The sequence below is a fragment of the Triticum aestivum genome, chromosome 2B (assembly GCF_018294505.1).
Source record: "Triticum aestivum cultivar Chinese Spring chromosome 2B, IWGSC CS RefSeq v2.1, whole genome shotgun sequence".
Classification (NCBI taxonomy): Eukaryota; Viridiplantae; Streptophyta; class Magnoliopsida; order Poales; family Poaceae; genus Triticum; species Triticum aestivum.
In genome coordinates, this window is record NC_057798.1 from 580,384,336 (window position 1) to 580,405,510 (window position 21,175).

The window sequence follows — 21,175 nt, forward strand, 5'->3', positions numbered from 1 at the left end:
TCATCAAACTCATTAAGTTGATCTAGGTTTTCAATCTTGGTGCAACCGATTTTAACAATTCAGTCACACCAAGTTGCAGGAACTGCTAGCAGTTTTGCATCTCGGTGCCACCGAGTTGCTCCACTCAGTGACACCGACTGGGTATATATACCGCGGGTTTTAATTTTGGAAATTCCTCCAAACCACTCGACCGCACCTCCTAGCACTACCGCCCCCTTGGTCTCCGGATCATCGCCGTCATTGCCAGTGAACCCCCGCCGCTGGTCTCTGCCGCCGTAAACGGAATCCTCACCGCCGTTGCTGCCATAGCAAGTCCGTCGCCAAGTTTAGGGTACGGATTTGAGCCCTTTGTGCATTCCTTAACTCCAATTCTTGCACAAATCATAATGCATATGTTCTTCCCACATATGAGATTGATCTATACACCAAAAGAATTCCATAGAATAGATTTGATGCAAAAACTTAGGGTTAGGTTTCCGGTGAACTCATCTCGGACCGACCAATCTGAGGATCTCGGTCACACCGATTGGCTCTGGCCATTGCACAAGTACAACTCGGTCTTACCAAAGTGTACTAATTGGTGCGACCGAAATCACTTTCTCTATGAAACCTTGGCATCTCAGAGTCACCGAACTGCATTTTGGTCTGACCAAAACTATGTTTTTAGACTCTATTAGTGCTTCGGTGTCACCGAGTTTGTCAAATCGGTAGCTCCGAAATGCTTTCTGCAGAAAACTAAAATTAAGTTTTTGTCTCAATATTTTTGCAAAAGAAGCTGCACTTTCTGATGCTCATCCACTCTATCTATACCCAACTATGCACAAGGTTAGTTTCAGCAATGTCAGAGGGCAGTGATAGCCAGAACAAGTCTGAAGAGCAGGTTAACCTTAGTGAGGGCACTAGTCCCTCAAGTAGTTTTGATGAGGGGAGCAGAAACACTCCCAGCAACTTGCCCAACGCAGCAACCAGAACAAGGAAGAAGAGAACATCCAAATCTTAGGATGAGGACTTCGTTATTGAGGAGGAGGTGACCTCCAAGAAGAAAGTACTCAAGAAAGAGTATGTGTTTGCTGCTGCAAAGCCTGGAATGAACAAGAAAGCTCCTGATAAGAGAGCTCCAATGTCCAAGACCAGAGCCTCAACCCAAGAAACCATGGAATTCACTCTTGAACCAAGAGAGGAAGAGGCTGCTGGAGGAAAGAAGAGGAAGGAGAGAGTCAGAAAGACTATTGCTAGAGTCATTGGCAAACCCTCTATGATAAGAGATTCTGATGAAGATAAGGAGGAGGAAGAGCCTATTGCACCTCCTGCAAAGACTCGGAAGCTTATGGAGGATGCCATAAGGACTGGGGCTGCTCCATCTAAGCCCAAGTCTGCCCCCAAGCCTTTAGCTCAAGCTCAAGCCCCCAAGACCACTGCACCAAAGAGATCAACAAGAAACATCCCTACCGCTGAGAAGAATAAGGTCCCAGTGCCTGAAGCTCAAGAAGATGAAGAGCCACTAGTGCTCAGAAAACTGAAGCCCAAGATTCTAGATCATAGTGATGATCATACTGTGGCAGAAAATATGAAGCTGAGAAAGGATGCAGGTCTGAGACTCTAGAGAAAGACTGATCCATATGCCACCAAGAGGCGAACTGTTGTGGACTACCGCTTTCACACAAAGGAACAACATGATTTCTATGAGACTGTCCTTTTGGACAAGAAGCCCATTGTCTGTGGTATGAAGTGGGCTGACTGTACATACATTGATGATAATGAGGACTATTTCCCATGTGTGCATGAGAGCTTCAGAATGAATGAAGTTGACAAGTTTGTTGGTAAGAAGTTGACTAAGTGGAACGATGATATGATCATGCAATTCTATTCCACTGCTCACTTCTACCCTGGTGGAAGGATTGCCTAGATGACTGAAGGTACAAGGTATCAATCAACTATCTCAGAATGGGCCAAGCTGATCAATGCCCCAGAGGAAGAGGAGAATGACATTGATGTATATGATAAGCCTAGGAAGGATCACAACTCCATGGCCAACATGTACAAGACTATTCCTGATGATGCTCTAGATACACACAATCTTGGATCAATATACTATCTACTGTCTGGTTTGACCACTATCAACACAATCTTGAGGCACACTCTTTTGCCCAAGTCAGGAGATCATAGAATGATCCATGGTCACTCAATCAATTTGCTTCACATGTTTGATGTACCTCAGAAGTTCAAGGTGATGAGTTTGATTATTGAGACTGTGAAGAGAACAACTGCTGATTAGAAGAGATCTTGTGGATATGCCCCTCACATTCAAATGTTGATCAATTACAAGATGGGAAGTGGGACATATCTTCTTGATAGAGAGTATATTCGCCTGAGGCTAGATTTTGAGGACAATGAGGTTGTCATGGATGCATCCCATCCTACTAGTGTAGAACCCCAGGAGAAGAGAGAGAAAACAAAGGCTGCAAAAGCAGCAAAGGCAGCAAGTGCACTAGATGCTTCCACAGTGATGCTCAAGACCAAGCAAGATCAACTCAATTATCTGCTTGAGGCTACAATGAGAATTGAGAAGGGCTTGGCCACCCTGACTCAAAATCAAGAGAGTCTTGAGAGGATCATTGAGACTAAATTTCATGACCTAGATGTGAAGGTCACTGAGATACAGACCACTGTGGAGAAGCTCCAAGAAGAAGATGAGGACAGGGAGGATAGACCTACTATAGATACTTTCCAGAGAGTGCCAAGGGCACAAAAGTCATTAGCAGTGCCAGTTCTCAGAGACTCCAGGACTACTATTTCAGCACCTGCAGCAACTGCCACAGTTGTACCTCCAGTGTCAACCCCTCCAGCTCCACAGACCTCTGCCTAAGCTTTTGCAGATGCCCTCCTCTCCACGCCATCTACGCACACCGGAGCAACAAGCCAGAAGACCCCTTCAGGAGCTCCCGGAGATCGTGCCTATAGTGTCGTATAGCACTATACGTTTTCGAACCTTTTGGTAACTTGTTGCCAAAGGGGAGAAAGTGTATAGATCATTAGGATTCGAGAGAGAGTGTGTTTTGCCTTTTATTTTCCTCTCTTGCTACTTTGATAGTTTGGTTGTTTGACTCCTGTGCTACTATTTGTGTTATGCTCGTGAGATACTTATGTGATCATGTGTTTGATCATACTATGCCTTAATGTGTTCTTGCATGATTATATCTATGATATTTGTGTATGATCAATTACTTGTACCCTTGGTGATGAGTGCATGTTATCTAACTCTTATCATTTTGAGCGCTCCACCAAGATGTATGTGACATGGAAGAGTGACCCATGATCCTAATCGATTGTGCATTTGCATTCAAAAGAAAATTTTAAATAATGCACAAATTAATGGGGAGCTGTTGCTTATCACATACTTCTCAAAGCGACGATGTAATTCACTCATATTATCATTTGTTGAAGCTTTGATCTATATGTTGTCATCAATTACCAAAAAGAGGGAGATTGAAAGTGCAACTAATCCCCGGGTGGTTCTGGCATAGCTCATTGAACAAATATCCATTCAAGTTAAAATATTTTAGAAAGTTCAATGATTGGCATGGCATGGACTAGAAAGACGTGAACCCCTCAAAATGCTAAGGACAAAGATTGGTAAAAGCTCAAGACTCTTCATTTATATTTTAGTGACCCAAGATCAAATTGAGTCCATGGGAAAGCCAATACTATTAAAAGGGGATGAGGTGGTGCTTAATGGTCTACTTGCTCAAAGTGCTTAGTGATATTTCTCCATAACCCTCAGCCACTTTCTCATTTCCATATTTGGCCAAAACCTCAAAGTCAAACTCAGCACCACCAAACCACTCTATCCAGCGCCACCGTGTTCAGTTGACATAGCCACTGCAATAAACCCCAGACAATTGGGTCACACCGATATGGGTCTCGGTCTCGCCGAGATGGCCTTGCAAACTCTCTGTTGCATGTTGCAATTATTTCGGTCTCATCGAAATGTTCAATCGGTCCCACCGAATTTGCTTGACATCTTCTATATTGCCTTATTGCTTCACTTCGGTCTAACCGAGTTGATGCAGTCGGTGCCACCGAGTTGATGTTTGCCCTAAGACCTAGCACATCGGTCCCACCGAGTTGATCTCATCGGTCCCACCAAGATTCCTAACGTTCACGTTTTGAACTAAATCGGTCTCACCGAGTTCTTCTATTCGGTCTAACCGAGTTGGGTCAAATGTGTGTAATCGTTGGATTTTGTGTGGAGGCAATATATACCCCTCCACCCCCTTCTCCATTTGAGAGAGAGCCATCAGAACGTGCCTACACGTCCACTACTCATTTTCTAAGAGAGAACCACCTACTCATGTTGAGACCAAGACATTCCCATCCAACCACAAGAATCTTGATCTCTAGCCTTCCCCAAGTTGCTTTCCACTCAAATCATCTTTCCACCATAGCCAAATCTGTGAGAGAGAGTTGAGTGTTGGGGAGACTATCATTTGAAGCACAAGAGCAAGGAGTTCATCATCAACACACCATATATTACCTTATGGAGAGTGGTGTCTCCTAGATTGGTTCGTTGTCGCTTGGGAGCCTCCGACAAGATTGTGGAGTTGAACCAAGAAGTCTGTAAGGGCAAGGAGATCGCCTACTTCGTGAAGATCTACCCAAGTGAGTCATTTCCTTCGTGGGCTATGGCCATGGTGGGATAGACAAGGTTGCTTCTTCGTGGACCCTTCGACGGTGGAGCCCTCCATGGACTCGCGCAACCATTACCCTTTGTGGGTTGAAGTCTCTATCAACGTGGATGTACGATAGCACCACCTATCGGAACCACACCAAAAATCTCCGTGTCTACATTGCGTTTGACTCCTCCAAACCCTTACATTTACCTTCATATGCAATGTTTTACTTTCTGCTACTACACTCTTAGAATTGAATGTGTAGGTTGATTGCTTGACTTGTACTAGTTGCTAAAATCTGCCAACACTTAAAATTGGGAAAGGTTAGATTTTTATTTTGTCAAATAGTCTAATCACCCCCTCTAGACCTAATTTCGATCCTACACCCGGCCAGCTCCTTCGTCTGACACCGCCCGTTGTCCTGACGTCGCCATGCTAGTCGGATGCCGCAAGGCCAGCCACCTGGTCCAGGGGAGGCGCGCATCTCTCCGTTGACGCCCGCAAGCTATTCAACAGTTTGCCTCAAGGTACAAAATGGACTCCGCCGACGAGTTATTTTTCCACAATTTCCCGTGCGACTCCTACGATTCCTCATCTGATTATGAGGAGATGTTGGCTGCCGTGTTTTTCCATGACCGCCTTAATAGGCAGCGATCGTTGTTCCGAGGATCGATTCTGGGGCACATTCCAGCGTTGAATCGCAACTGAGAGAGCAGCCATTTCCTTCTTTGGAAGGACTACTTTGACAGAACCAACCCGTTGTTCAAAAACCAGAAATTTCGGTGGCATTTCCGTATGGCTAGGCATCTTTTCAACCATATTAGAGAGGGGGTGGTCGGATACAATAATTATTTCGAGTGCAAAGAGGATGCCCTTGGAAATATTGGCTTCTCATCTTATCAAAAATGCACTTCAGCCATCCAGATGCTTGCATACAGAGTGCCCGGTGATCTCATTGATGAGTATGTCCGTATGAGCGCGTCTACATGCCTAGAGTCCATGGACAAGTTCTGCAAGGCTATGATTGTTGTGTTTCGCCCTGAGTACTTGAGAGGGCCGACTACTCAAGATACAGCCCGCTTGTTGCTGATGAATGCCGGCAGGGGTTTCACAGTCATGATTGAGAGGGCCCTTAGTACTTGAGAGGGCAGACTACTCAAGATACAGCCCGCTTGTTGCTGATGAATTCCAGCAGGGGTTTCACAGTCATGCTTGTCATCATAGACTGCATGCAATGGGAGTGGAAGAACTGCCCTTCTGCTTGGCAAGGGCAGTATAAGGTTTTGGGTAATGTTGCATGGAAAACAAAAAGATCTACGCACACGCAAGATCTATCCATGGAGATGCATAGCTACGAGAGGGGGGAGAGCATCTACATACCCTTGTAGATCACTAAGCGGAAGCGTATATAACGTGGTTGATGTAGTCGTATGATGTCTACTACACAACCTTCTTATTGTAGACGTTGTTGGGCCTCCAAGTGCAGAGGTTTGTAGGACAGTAGCAAATTTCCCTCAAGTGGATGACCTAAGGTTTATCAATCCGTAGGAGGCGTAGGATGAAGATGGTCTCTCTCAAGCAACCCTGCAACCAAATAACAAAGAGTCTCTTGTGTCCCCAACACACCCAATACAATAGTAAATTGTATAGGTGCACTAGTTCAGCGAAGAGATGGTGATACAAGTGCAATATGGATGGTAGATATGAGTATTTGTAATCTGAAAATATAAAAACAGCAAGGTAACTAATGATAAAAGTGAGCACAAACGGTATTGCAATGCTAGGAAACAAGGCCTAAGGTTCATACTTTCACTAGTGCAAGTTCTCTCAACAATAATAACATAATTGGATCATATAACTATCCCTCAACATGCAACAAAGAGTCACTCCAAAGCCACTAATAGCGGAGAACAAACGAAGAGAGTATGGTAGGGTACGAAACCACCTCAAACTTATCCTTTCTGTTCTATCTATTCAAGAGTCCGTAGTAAAATAACATGAAGCTATTCTTTCCATTTGATCTATCATAGAGTCCGTACTAGAATAACACCTTAAGACACAAATCAACCAAAACCCTAATGTCACCTAGATACTCCATTGTCACCTCAAGTATCCGTGGGCATGATTATACGATATGCATCACACAATCTCAGATTCATCTATTCAACCAACACAAATTACTTCAAAGAGTGCCCCAAAGTTTCTACCAGAGAGTCAAGAAGAAAACGTGTGCCAACCCCTATGCATAGGTTCATGGGCGGAACCCGCAAGTTGATCACCAAAACATACATCAAGTAGATCATGTGAATATCCCATTGTCACCACAGATAAGCACGGCAAGACATACATCAAGTCTTCTCAAATCCTTAAAGACTCAATCCGATAAGATAACTTCAAAGGGAAAACTCAATCCATTACAAGAGAGTAGAGGGGGAGAAACATCATAAGATCCAACTATAATAGCAAAGCTCGCGATACATCAAGATTGTGCCATAGAGAGAACACGAGAGAGAGAGAGATCAAACATATAGCTACTGGTACATACCCTCAGCCCCGAGGGTGAACTACTCCCTCCGCATCATGGAGAGTGCCGGGATGATGAAGATGGCCACCGATGATGGATTATCCCTCCGGCAGGGTGCCGGAACGGGCTCCCGAGAGGTTTTTGGTGGCTACAGAGGATTGCGGCGGCGGAACTCCCAATCTATTGTGTTCTTTGATGGTTTTAGGGTATATGGGAATATATAGGCGAAAGAAGTCGGTCGGGGGAGCCACGAGGGGCCCACGAGGGTGGAGGGCGCGCCCGGGGAGTGGGCGCGCCCCCTATCTCCGTGGCCTCCTCGAAGCTTCCCTGGCTTGCACTCCAAGTTCCCTGGATTGCTTCTGTTCCAAAAATAACTTTCCCGAAGGTTTCATTCCGTTTGGACTCCGTTCGATATTCCTTTACTTCGAAACACTCAAATAGGCAAGAAAACAACAATATGGGCTGGGCCTCCGGTTAATAGGTTCGTCCCAAAAATAATATAGAAGTGTATAATAAAGCCCATAAACATTCAAAACAGATAATAAAATAGCATGAATGCTTCATAAATTATAGATACGTTGGAGACGTATCAGCATCCCCAAGATTAATTCCTGCTCGTCCTCGAGTAGGTAAATGACAAAAGAAAGAATTTATGAAGTGTGAATGCTAGCAGGTGCACAAGTTTGATCAATGATAATTTCAATCACCTTTTCTAGCATGATTATGTGTCATAACAGTAGTTCATCTCATAAAACTTCTCAAGATCAAGTAACAAGCTATTCACATGTTAAAGCATAGACCATAAACTTTCTTGAAAACTAGCAAACTTCATTCTCAGTCATCAAACAATTAAAATTCATCTTATTTTCAGGAAGGGTCTATGTCAGAGCTTTGATTTAGCAAACTCCACATACTCAACTATCATATAGTCTTCTATAGTTGCCAACACTCACGCAATACTTATGGTTATGGAGTTTTAATCGGACACTGAGAAAGATAGGGGCTTACAATATCGCCTCCCAACATATTCACCTTTGGGTGATGTCAACAATAATAGTTCATGCTAACTTACATCCAGTTGGATATATATATCAGGATCTTTCCAACACGAGGTGCTTGCCAAAGATAAAATGAAAAAAGGAAAGGTGAAGATCACCTTGACTCTTGCATAAAGTAAAAGATAGGCCCATCGCAGAGGGAAGCAGAGGTTGTCATGTGCTTTTAGGGTTGGATGCACAAAATCTTAATGCAAAAGAACGTCACTTTATATTGCTACTTGTGATATGAACCTTTATTATGCAGTCGTCGCTTTTATTACTTCCATATCACACGATCGTATATTGCTTATTTTCTCCGCACTAATAAGTCATACATATTTAGAGAGCAATTTTTATTGCTTGCAACATGACAACTTACTTGAAGGATCTTACTCAATCCATAGGCAGGTATGGTGGACTCTCATGCCAAAAACTGGGTTTAAGGATATTTGGAAGCACAAGTAGTATCTCTACTTGGTGCAAGGAATTTTGGCTAGCATGAGGGGGAAAGGCAAGCTCAACATGTTTGAATGATCCATGACAATATATTTTAACTGAGATGTGAGAAAACATAACCCATTATGTTGTCTTCCTTTTCCAACATCAACTCTTTAGCATGTCATACTTAATGAGTGCTCACAATTATAAAAGATGTCTAGGATAGTATATTTATATGTGAAAATCTCTCTTCCTTCAATATTCTTTCATGAATTGTTCAAATGACCAATACAATGCTTGCTAACCTTCAATAAATTTACAATCTCTACTTCTTAGATGTGAAGTCATTACTCCCCATGGGATAAGAAAATGAAACAAATATAATTTCAGATTTATGACATTCAACTCATTCAACCATTTACTCATAGGATATAAGTGAAGTACACGAGTAAATGGCAAACTACTCCAAAAAGATATAAGTGAAGATCAATGAGTAGTTAAATAATTAAGTAGCTATGTGAAGACTCTCTCTCATTTAAGACTTTCAGATCTTGGTACTTTATTCAAACAGCAAGCAAAGAAAAATAAAATGACATTGCAAGGATAGCACAACTCATGTGAAGAAGCGAAAACTTAGGCTCAACTGATACTAACCGATAGTTGTTGAAGAAGAAAGGTGGGATGCCTAACGGGGCATCCCCAAGCTTAGATGCTTGAGACTTCTTGAAATATTATCTTGGGGTGCCTTGGGCATCCCCAAGCTTGAGCTTTTGTGTCACCTTAATTCCTTTTATACATCGGTTTCCTAAATCTCAAAAACTTCATCCACAACCAACTCAACAAGAACTCGTGAGATAAGTTAGTATAAACCAATGCAAAAACCTTATCATTTTCTACTGTAACAAATCACTAAAATTATTATTCAACATTGCATACTAAATGCCTCTGCATATTTAATACTCCTATCCTCAAATAGAATCATTAAACAAGCAAACATATGCAAACAATGAAACCATAACAGCAATCTGCCAAAACAGTATAGTCTGTAAAGAATGCAAGATTCATCATACTTCCCTAACTCCAAAAATTATGAGAAAAATACTACGTTGTAGAAGATTTGTCACGACCGGTTTTCCGGGTAATAATTTCCATAAAATGGCCATTGTGCTCACCAGCCCCAAGATTACTGTTAGCTGATGAGGCACCAAATTGATACAGAAATTCCAAGCAAAGTACAAAATATGTAGTACAAGACCATTTTGGCCTGTGAGTACAACAGGTGGTTTCTAGTGGTTGAGGGCGGAAGCGGTTTGAGGATCATCAGTGTCTATGGGACTCCATCTCCCAACAGGAACAGCTGACCAGGTAACTCATATCTTCGCGAGGCTGCTACCACCACGGCTTAGGTTCCGGGGCTGTCATCGCGTCGCTCCTCTCCAAGCAAGAAATCTAGCCAAGACAACAGCCAGGGACAAGCCAGTGAGTACTTTGAATGTACTCGCAAACATTATGAACACTGGGATAATATAATTGATAATCATGCGCTGAAATATTCTATGATCACATCGTTAGTCATAAATTAAATATCTTATGCATGCAAACAGGTTCTTTATATGCACCACGAATAAGCAATAATGGAGTGGAAATAAAATGGCGCAGTCGGGCGTCTGTGCGACACCACATAAAGGGCTTATGTCGAAGAGTAATTGATAAGCGTGCCACAGTCGGACGTCTAAGCGACATCGCAGAAAGGGCTTATATCAAAAGTAAATGACAAGCAATGCCACAGTCGGGCGTCTCAGCGACACCACATAAAGGGCTTATAAAATAAATAATCACATTGAATATCCGGGAGGTAGAACCGTCCCAGGGATACTCAATAATTCAAATAACATAATGGGTTAGTCCATAATAAACATAACATAATTATCACAAGTCATCAGTCATGATCCACGTTCTGGTTTAGTAGTTTCTCCTCCGAAGACCGACACTAAGACCGACACTTGACCCAACCCAGACTGTAGTCCTTAACCATGGACACGGCTATTCGAATAGGTTTAATCTCTGCAGAGGGTGTACTCTTTACCCATGAGTAACGGATTCCTTTAGTCCATCAAGACTAATTCCGTCTATGGTCTTTTAAATGAAAACACACCTGACTTGCACACACCAGCTTAACTTACCGGTGTCTGGAATCACCAACGACATTGTTAAGCAAAACTCTAAGTGGGGAGGCTACAACCTTGATTAGCATGGGATCACAAAATTTATACCGCGCACAAAACTGGGGAAGCTACCCCCTCGGCTACAACCGAAACACCCATGCCCCCTGACCGGATGACTGGCTTTAATCCATGGCCTTGGTACCCTCATCCCGGCCCCTCTGTACGGTGTGTGCTAGAAAGGGGTTGACAAATTACTGAACCGTACCCTACCTGTGGCAGGGACAAGTGGTAGCACGAAACAAGTGTGGGGTTACTGGAACAAGACTCGATCTATGGTTGACTCAGGAGGTTTATAATTTCCCCGCATGACATGAATAACAAATATATTTCAACCAATACAATCAACACTCATTATATCTTACTATGCCATACCAGACATAATCGTCCCGACGGAGACCGGCGACAAGCTCACGCCTACCCAAGGCAGAGGCTTTCCCGGATTCCTTTCCGGCATGCATGCAAAGTACATGAGGATGATTTCCATCACAAGTATACTCATTTCCAACAGCATGGAAATCACTAATATGCATCCATGCAAATGATCATATCACATGAAATAACAAGTCCTTCGAAATGAGGTGGTGTTATAAACATGTCAACCAACACACCAAAAATATTATGCCGGGGTTCAGAATGCTTGCCTTCAAGGTGTGGAGAGGTGGGGGTGCTCTCCAAAACTTTTGAAAGCTTTCTGCCTCTCTCCAAAATCCTATTTTGAAAATATTGGAATCAACACACAATTTCAAAACAGCGCAATAAAGTGGTTTGAAATTTTTTCAAATAAATCTTAAAATAAACTAGACAGAAATTGAGAGATGTAGAAAAAAAGAATCAATTCATTTGGAGTTATATTTTAAAAGTTATAGCCAGTCAAAGTTTAGTCAAATCTGTTTTTAAAATAAAACAGAAAAAGGAAAACGTTTCAGGCAGAATATGTCTTCGAAGAAGGGGAGACGTACTCACGGGTTTGCGCTTCCACTTAAACACGTGGAGGTGGGGCTGGGTCGCTGATAGTGGGTCCAGGGGGCCCACTGGTCAGGTTTGACCAGTCCTTCTCTCCCTCCTCTTCCTCTGCCCGAACGGTGGCGACACAACGGTGATCAACGCCGGCGAACGGCGGCTCCCCGCGGGCTCCAGAGGGTCGGGATGGATCCGCAAGACCGGGGCGGTCGTCCCGGTGGTCGTTGGGTCGGCGGGGACGGAGTGAGCTGCCGGCGGCGAGCTTCGCGGCGGAGGAGGCATTCGGGAGCATAGTGGTTTTGGGGCTGCGGTGGTTCCCGATCAAAATTGAGTAGGGGGAAGGGTTCAGGGGAGGAAGAGAGAGCTACTGGTGGAGAGAGTGGAGAGGGGGAGGCTCTGGTGGTGCCAGAGTGGTCGAGACGACGGCGGCGACTGTGTTTGCCGGAGAAGAAGAAGACGACCACTCTGATCTTTCTACTACCACGGGAGGGTCAGTGAGTGCGTGAGGGAAGTTCCTTGAGGGCTTGACGAGCTCGGGGCTTCCTTTTATAGCGCGACGAGGTTGGTTCCGCGGCGGTGGGGATAAGATTCACCGGTGACCGACGTTCTGTAGCAGCAGGGGGACGTGGCGGGGCTGAGGATGGTGGCATGAGCTAGCGGACGAGCGGGGCACTGCTCTAGGGCGAGCTGGCGAGCGGGAGTGGCTCGGGCGGCGCTGACACGGCCGGGGCCTGCATGCGGCCGTCAGCTAGCCGCCACGGCCGTCCTGGCGGTGGCACTGTGGGGTGCCAGGGGTGGTCGGGGTGGCGTGGCGATGCAAGAGGGTACGTGGCGCTAGCTGTTGTTGGCCAAGGGCCGGAACGAGTGCGGGGCGGGACGCGGCGGCTCGGGCGCACGTGCGTGCCAAACGCATGCTCTGGGCGCGCCCAGAGCACGCCCGGGACGTGTTCGACGAAATGCTAGGGTAGCCTAGAGTGCTTGAGCGGGGCTGGCAAGTAACATGACTAGTTTAGGGTTAGCAAGGGGATCAAGGGACATGGTGGATAGGTCAGGGGCTCAAGTTCACAATGTAAACTTGAAATCATGCCAAATCTGGCTATGCACTCAGGGTGTTTGTCAAAATGCCACAGGCACCTAGGCTTTTCTTGGAGTGGCCAATTTCTCCAGGCTAGTGTCTCTTTGGATGCATGAGAGGGTGGTAAAGCTATTTTGTCAAAAGAAGAAACTTGTTAGTGAAAATTTTGCAAAACTTCAGATTAGGACAGAAAGAACAGGGCATGATTGCAAGAACTAGAATTGCTCCAATGAGTCCAACCTCTTGGACTTAAGGGTTTGGCAAGGTGCACTTCAAGCAGGAGAAAGCTCAAGGGTAAAGCAGCAAGTTAGAAGGTGGTTGCAGTACAAATCACCAAGTTGCACCAGAATGAAGATGAGGATGATCCACTCAAATTTTTCAAAGAACATCACTGGATTTTTGCATAAAGTTGAATCATAAGCTACTACCAGCATCCCATAATTTTGGTGGAGGCTAGAAAGAAGTATTTAAATGAGTTGTAGTGCAAAATTGCCCACTGGACCAGAGAAGAAAAATGGGTGTAGGGCTCAAAATATTTGATGAATAAAAGATATTTTTGCAATAAAGAGATTTAAAAACATCACCTGACATCTCCAAATTTTGGTTGAAATTTGAAGTGAATTTATCAAATGGTTGTAGTTCAAATATGGCCATATAACCTTGGAAAACCATTTTTTCAAGAAAATAAAGATCAAGCAAACTAATTATGTAATTAGTTCTACTGATAAAACAAAAGTTTTTCTTGAGAGGTTAAACAAGTCCAATAACATATTTGAAAAGTTTTCACTTTGGGGAAAACTCCATAATAGCAAGGGAGAAAAAGGTTCAAAAAATCAAAAGGGAGCCCAGAAAATAAAAGTTTTAATTTCCTGGCAAAATTTTAATTAATAAAACAAGGTCAAAATTTTGGGTTGTCACAAGATTTATCAGAGCTTAATATGCAAAAAGTTTCAACATTATACCATTCTTTGACTTTTCTAGGGAATTTTTGCAACAGCGGTAAACTTTCTGTTTTGAAACAGCAACATGTATACTAGCAAAGTAAGCATGGTAAAGGCTATCCTTGACATTTTTATTGAAAATATAGATGCAAAACATTATTATAAATAACAGCAAGAAAATACTAACAAAATAAAATGACGCTCCAAGCAAAACACATATCATGTGGTGAATAAAAATATAGCTCCAAGTAAAGTTACCGATGGACGAAGACGAAAGAGGCGATGCCATCCGGGGCATCCCCAAGCTTAGGATCTTGGTTGTCCTTGGATATTACCTTGGGGTGTCTTGGGCATCCCCAAGCTTAGGCTCTTGCCACTCCTTATTTCGTAATCCGTCGAATCTTTACAAAAAACTTGAAAACTCCACAACACAAAACTCAACAGAAAACTCGTAAGCTCCGTTAGTATAAGAAAATAAAACCACCACTGAGGTACTGTAATGAACTCATTCTAAATTCATATTGGTGTAATATATACTGTATTCCAACTTCTTTATGGTTCATATCCTCCGGTACTACTCATAGATTCATCAAAATAAGCAAACAACACCTAGAAACAGAATCTATCAAAAACAGAACATTTTGTAGTAATCTGTATCAAACGTATACTTATGGAATTACAACAATTCTACCAAATTAGCAAGTCCTAAGCAATTCGTGTACCAAACCAGAGCAAAAATAATCAGATCATAAGCATGTTTCTGTGAATTATCAAAACTAATTTACTGGGTGCAAAAGTTTCTGATTTTCAGCAGGATCAACACAACTATCACCGTAAGCTATCCTAAAGGTCTTACTTGGCACTTTGTCGGTGTACAAAAGTAGGGGCACTGCTTTTGAACCCTTTACTTGTGCACGAGTAGTCAGAGCCTCCCACCACGGCCACGCATAGACATGGTAGGAAGGGGAAGCCGGAGAGAAGTCGAAGCCACAAGGCAAACAAAGCAACAACAAGAACCAAGGCCACAAAGATCAGATGGACAGAGCAGGTTTCCCCGGCAAGGACCCTTGCCGGGGGAGCCCGCCCACGCCAGCTGAAGCGAGCCACCCTTGAGCCCACCAACACTCGATAAACGCATTGGGACAAGGCTTGGGAGGCACCTCTATGGTGGCATGAAGATCTTTGTGAAGACAAAGAATAGACAAGATCAAATGAGGATAGGAAGGAAACCATCCTCACCGAAGAAACCCGCAAGACCCCCGGCAAGATCCTTGCCGGGGAGGCCAGCGCGCCATGGCAAGACCCTTGCCGGGCCACCCGGCAAGGCCCCCGCCAAGCGCACCGGCAGGGCCACTGCCAGGCCCGCGCCAACCAAGTCTTCACCGTCGTTCGCATGCAGCTGCCGACCCAACCAGCTGGGCAGGCACCTGCGTGGCAGCATGCAATCCTTCGTGGAGGCTCCACCATCATGCCACCTCAGCTGCCTGCCTGCCTACATGGCACTGCATGCATTGCTGGCCAGGGCGCGTGTCAAAGCGAGGAGGAGTGGCGACGGACGGGACGGGCCTGGCCCCCGTCCCCGATAAAGCGAAGGGACACCTAAGCCTCGCATTAAATGCGTCTTGTCCTGTAATACTAGCGATAAACTCACAATGTTGTAGCACTTTCCACCTCCTGTGTGCCACTGTGGCAGCCCCTTTCGCCTATAAAAGGAGGCCCATGGCACACAGAGAAAGGATTCGGCTCTTTCGAACCTCGCAGCACCTAGAGCTAGTTCGAGAGCTCAAGAACACTAATACATCCACCAAAGTAGGATAGGGTTTTACGCATCTTTGCAGCCTGAACCTGGGTAAATCCCCCTTGTGTCGTTTGCTAGTCCTGCTCTCCTCACGATCCCCGCGCCCCGCAACCGTAGAAGGGATTCCAGTGATCCCATAGGTGTCATTTCCCACCGACATCTTTGGCGCGCCAGGTAGGGGGGCGCTATTGTGAGAATCTGGTCTAGTAGTTGGCCTAGCTGTTCTTCATCGCCATGGCTCCTAAGAAGAAGGCGACCACGGCGATCGGTTCCTCCGGGACCAAGTTACCAGCACCGGTGCGGACCAGTAGCGGGCCAGTCATGGAGATAACCCGTGGCACGGCCCGCGAACACCCACACCACCCTGGCAGTTCAGGCCAGGCGAGTGGTGTCGTTCGTGCGCCAGGCGATGAGACACTAGTCGCGGGCTCCAGAGATGGAGTCGCCCCCCCCCCCCCCCCGCAGGCGGCGCGGGGCCCTTCAGGGGTACCGCCGTCCCGCCAGGCGGCGGCACGGTGACCTCCAAGATGCCAACACCGGCGCCCACGACGCGCTCCTCTCAGTTTGTGTGTGCTGAGCACCGTCACCCTGCCGGTGACCCTGCATACCGCCCTGGGAGGAGTACCGTGTGTCCATCGCATGAAGAGGAAGGCCAGCATGCGCGCTGAGGTGCTCATGGAGGTGGCGAATGGTTGCGGAGCCGTGACATAGCTCCTTCTAACATGGTTAGGAGTCGAGGCGCATCACGGTCCAGCCAGCTTTCGCCGCCACCCACGCCAGCGGAAGCCCTAGCGCGCGCAGCTGCTCCTCGATTTTCCTCCCGCCGCGGAGAAGCTTGACAAATGGAGGGCCACCGTACGGAGCCTCGTCGGCATCGCCAACAACGATGGGCTGCAGCCAGCAGAACCCGTCGGCCGTCGCTCCGCCGGGCTGCCACGTGCTAGCAGAGGCCACGCTGGAGGCGACGTGGCCACGGTGTACTCCCCACCTCCATCCCGACCGCCCTGGGCGTCGGCCCGTCGCGGCGACGCTCATGATGATATCTCCATTGCGTCGTCCGACCCGCGAACCAACCGCGATCAGCGCCAAGTCCTTCGGGAGCGGGCTCATGAGGACGCTCGAACAACGATCGAGCGCCGACATGACACGCGCCACCAGTCGGACAGGCGGGCAGGGCCCACTACGGACCACCCACTGTCGGGAGGCTACGGTGGCCTACCTTACGAGGTGGGTTGTCCGGCCTTCACCCGTGAGCTGCGGCAGTTCCAGTGGCCCTCCCACCGAATGTTCAAGCCCGACGTTGGCGAGAAGTACAATGGCAAGACCCACCCATCAGAGTTCCTCAGCATCTACACCATCGCGATGCAAGCTGCTGGGGCCCGCGATGATAAGGTGATTGCCAACTACTTCCCATTGGCACTAAGCCTAATGTTATGTCATGGTTGATGCACTTGCCAATGGATTCCATCTCTTCTTGGGCGGATCTGTGCCATGAGTTTGTTGGCGCCTTTACCGGAGGTCACCAAGCTCATGGCCAGGCGAGTGATTTACACATCATCCCCCAGAAGGAAGGAGAAAACCTGCGCAAGTACATCCAAAGGTTCAGCCGGGTGCAGTACAACATCCCCGATGTTCATCCCGCCGCCATGATCAGTGCATTCCATCAGAACATGCGCAATCGCAAGATGCATGAAGAACTGGCGATGAACAAGGTTAAGGATGTGGCCGAGCTCTATGTTCTGGCCGATCGGTGCACTCGTGCTGAGGAAGGAAGGAAGTACCCCCGTGAAGATGCCGGTGCGGAAACCGACTCGACTGGCGTACCGCCACCCCAGCAAAGAAAGGCTGACGCCGTAACAAAAAGCACAAGGGCAAGGCCATGCTTGCCGTTGAGGGATCCGACGACACCGGCGCCACCAAGAAGACCAAGGCGAGCGACACCGGCAAGGAGGTTGCCGGGTGTGACGCTTGCCGGGCCTTGGTGGCTGCCGACAAGCTAGGAGGCTCCGACAAGCAGTACTGCAAGATCCACCGCACCAAGGGCCACGATCTCCAAAACTGCCGGCAGATAGAGCTGCTCGCCGAGAAGCAGAAAGCCGAGTATGAGTGGCGGGACAAGGAGAAAGGCCCAGATGGTGCCGAAGGATCCGTCAAGAAACATGGCGGCCAAGGAGGTCGTCGCGGCAAGGAGAATTAACAAGAGGGGCCCGCCCGGGGCCGCGACAAGAAGCAGGAAGACGATGATCATGACGAGGACGACGAGTCCGGCGACCATGAGTTTCAGAAAGCCAGAGAGGCCATGTGCATCGATGGTGGCGCCTCGCTGCATACATCCCACGGCCAACTCAAGTAGTGGGCGCGTGAGATCACAGAGGTGGAGCCATCATTTCACGCACGGAAGCCGCTGAAATGGTCCGGCACGCCCATCATCTTCGACACTGAGGACCACCCTGACCGCACCACTGCGGTCGGGTGCTTGTCGTTGTTGGTTTCACCAACAATCCGTAACCTCAAGGTGACAAAGATGTTGGTTGACGGTGGGGTCGGCCTGAATTTGATCTTGCCCGTTGTGGTCAGAAGGCTGCAGATCCCTGATGGAGACTTCGAGGAGACAGGTACGTTCCAAGGGGTTAACCCAGGGAGGATCCATCCAAAGGGAAAGATCACGCTTCCCGTGACATTCGGAGGCGAGCTGAACCACAGGACGGAGAGGATTGTCTTCGATGTAGCTGAGATCCCCTTGCCTTACAACGGATCCTCGGCCGCCCGGCGCTAGCCAAGTTCATGGCGGCTTCGCACTACGCCTACAACATGCTGAAGATGCCCAGGCCAATGAACATCATCACCATCCCCTCCGACAAGAAAGATGCGCTAATCTGCGCCGACCAACTCTATCGGGAAGCAGTTGCAGCAGCTGCCACTAAGGCGCCTGCTCCTGCCGATGGAGCCCCGGGAGAGAATAAGACCGACGAGACCCCTCACACCCACTCCGGCAAGCGCACCTCTTCAGGGTGTTGTGCTTCCGTCGAGAACGTGCCAGAGAGCTCCGCCGGCAAGAGCAAGAAGTCCAGGGCTACACCACCAGAGACCAAGAATGTGCCCGTCAAGGAGGACGACACAGGTGGAGCTTTTACCATAAGCTCCACCCTCGATGGCAAATAGGAAAGCAAGCTCGTCACCTTCCTGCGGGTGAATGTCGATGTGTTTGCATGGCAAGCCTCCGACATCCCCGACGTTCCCAGGGAGGTGATTGAGCACCACCTTGTTGTCTGTCCTCATGCGCGGCCCGTCAAGCAGAAGGTGAGGAAGCAAGCTCTGGAGAGGCAAGAGTTCATCACGGAGGAAATCAGAAAGCTTGAGGCGGCAGGCTTGGTGAGGGGAGTACTCCATCCAACGTGGTTGGCCAATCTAGTAGTGGTGCGCAAGGCAAATCGGAAATGGAGGTTGTGTATTGACTACACAGACATCAATAAGGCCCGTCCAAAGGACCCTTTCCCGTTGCCGCACATCGACCAGATTGTTGACTCCATGGCTGGGTGTGACCTCTATCGGTCCTCGACGCCTACTCGGGATACCACCAGATCTTCATGACAAAGGAAGACAAGGAAAAGACGGCATTCATCACCTCGTGTGGTACGTATTGCTTTTTACGGATGCCTTTCGGGTTGAAAACTGCTGGCTCAACCTTTGCAAGAGCAGTCCAAAATGGTTTTGAGCCCCAGCTACATAGAAATATGGAAGCTTATATGGATGACATAGTGGTCAAAACCAAGGACAAAGCAACACTTGTGCAAGATCTGGAGGAAACATTCGGGAACCTGCGCAAGATCAACCTCAAATTGAACCCAGAGAAGTGTGTCTTCGGCGTCCCATCTGGCAAGCTTCTCGGCTTCTTTGTGTCCCAGCGCAGGATTGAAGCAAACCTAGATAAGATCAAGGCCATCGAGCAGATTGAGGCACCCAAGCGGATCAAGGACGTGTGTCGGCTCACTAGCTGCGTTGCTGCCATGAGCCGGTTCATCTCCAAGTCCGCGGAGCATGCCCGTCCTTTTTTCACGATCTTGAAGAAAGCAGGGCCAGTGGAGTGGACCACAGAAGCCGAGGCAGCGCTGCAGGATTTGAAGAGATACCTCTCCTCTACCCCAGTGTTGGTTGCGCCCAAACCACAAGAACCGTTGCTGCTCTATCTAGCGGCAACGAACCAGGTGGTTAGCGCCGCACTAGTGGCACAGAGAGATGTTAACGAAAAGATAGCGATAGCGGCAGAGCCAACAGATGGCAGGCCGAAACCCTCTCCGGCAGGGCTCGATCCCGACAAGATCGAGTCCTCGGCAGGGGCTGACAACAGCACAACAGGACCCACACAACTGGGTGAAGAGGCGCAGAAGAAGAAAATAGTGCAGCACCCAGTGTACTTCGTCAGCTCCCTCTTGCAGGGGGCTAGGTCGAGGTACTCGGGTGTGCAAAAGCTGATCTTCGGCCTCCTTATGGCTTCGAGGAAGCTGCACCATTACTTCCAAGCGCACGAGATCACGGTGGTCACCCACCTCCCGTTGCAACGGATACTGCACAACCCAGATGCAACAGGGAGGATCGTGGAATGGGCCTTGGAGCTGTCGAGTTTGGGTTTGAAGTTTGAAAGTATCTCGACGATTCAGAGCAGAGTCTTGGCGGAATTTGTTGCGGAATGGACCTCGACGCCCGACGAAGAGGTACATGAGACCACTCTCCCCGGCAAGGAAACGAGCCACAACTGGGTCATGTACTTTGATGGGGCCTTCTCACTGCAAGGTGCCAGCGCTGGTGTGCTGCTTGTCGCACCCATCGGAGAGCACCTCAAGTATGTCATCCAGATGCACTTCCCCCGAGAGATGTCAACCAACAACACCACCGAGTACGAGGGGTTGCTTGCCGGTCTCAGGATTGCGACAGACCTCGAAGTTAAGAAGCTCATCGTTAGGGGCGACTCACAGCTCGTCGTCAGGCAGATCAACAAAGATTATCAAAGCCCGTTGATGGAAGCTTACGTAGATGAGGTGAGGAAACTGGAGGAGCGCTTTGACGGTATACAAGCAGAGCATGTCCCTCGAGCGGAGAATGACATTGCCGACTACCTGTCAAAGCGCGCTACCCTCAAGCTACCTGTCGAACCAGGTACCTTTGTGCTTCAGTTAACCCAACCATCTATTGAGGCGTCGACTGGGCAGAACAAGCGGAGGAAGCTAGGTCCCGGCAAGTACTTCCCCACCGAGCCCCCCGGAGCCGCCGGCGAAGATGTCGCCGTGGATGCCGATCCTGCCGCAGGGCAACCGACTCCGGCAGGACCCCAGGTCATGGCCATGGAGACGGCCGCTTCCGTGGCAGAAGAGATGCCTTTGGTCCTTGCCGTCGAGCCCCAGGCTCCGGCATGAGCGCATCACACCGTCCGGTTCCTTCAAAAAGGAGAGCTTCCTGAGGAGCAGGAAGAGGCAGAAAGAGTAGCCCGCCGGTCTGCTCTGTACCAATTC

At 47.8% G+C, this 21,175-nt stretch overlaps 1 pseudogene; it reads left to right on the plus strand.

Moving 5' to 3' along the window:
• The first annotated feature begins 1,153 nt into the window (after positions 1-1,153).
• The window catches only part of LOC123041713 (uncharacterized), a 42,905-nt pseudogene continuing 22,883 nt past the window's right edge, over positions 1,154-21,175 (plus strand).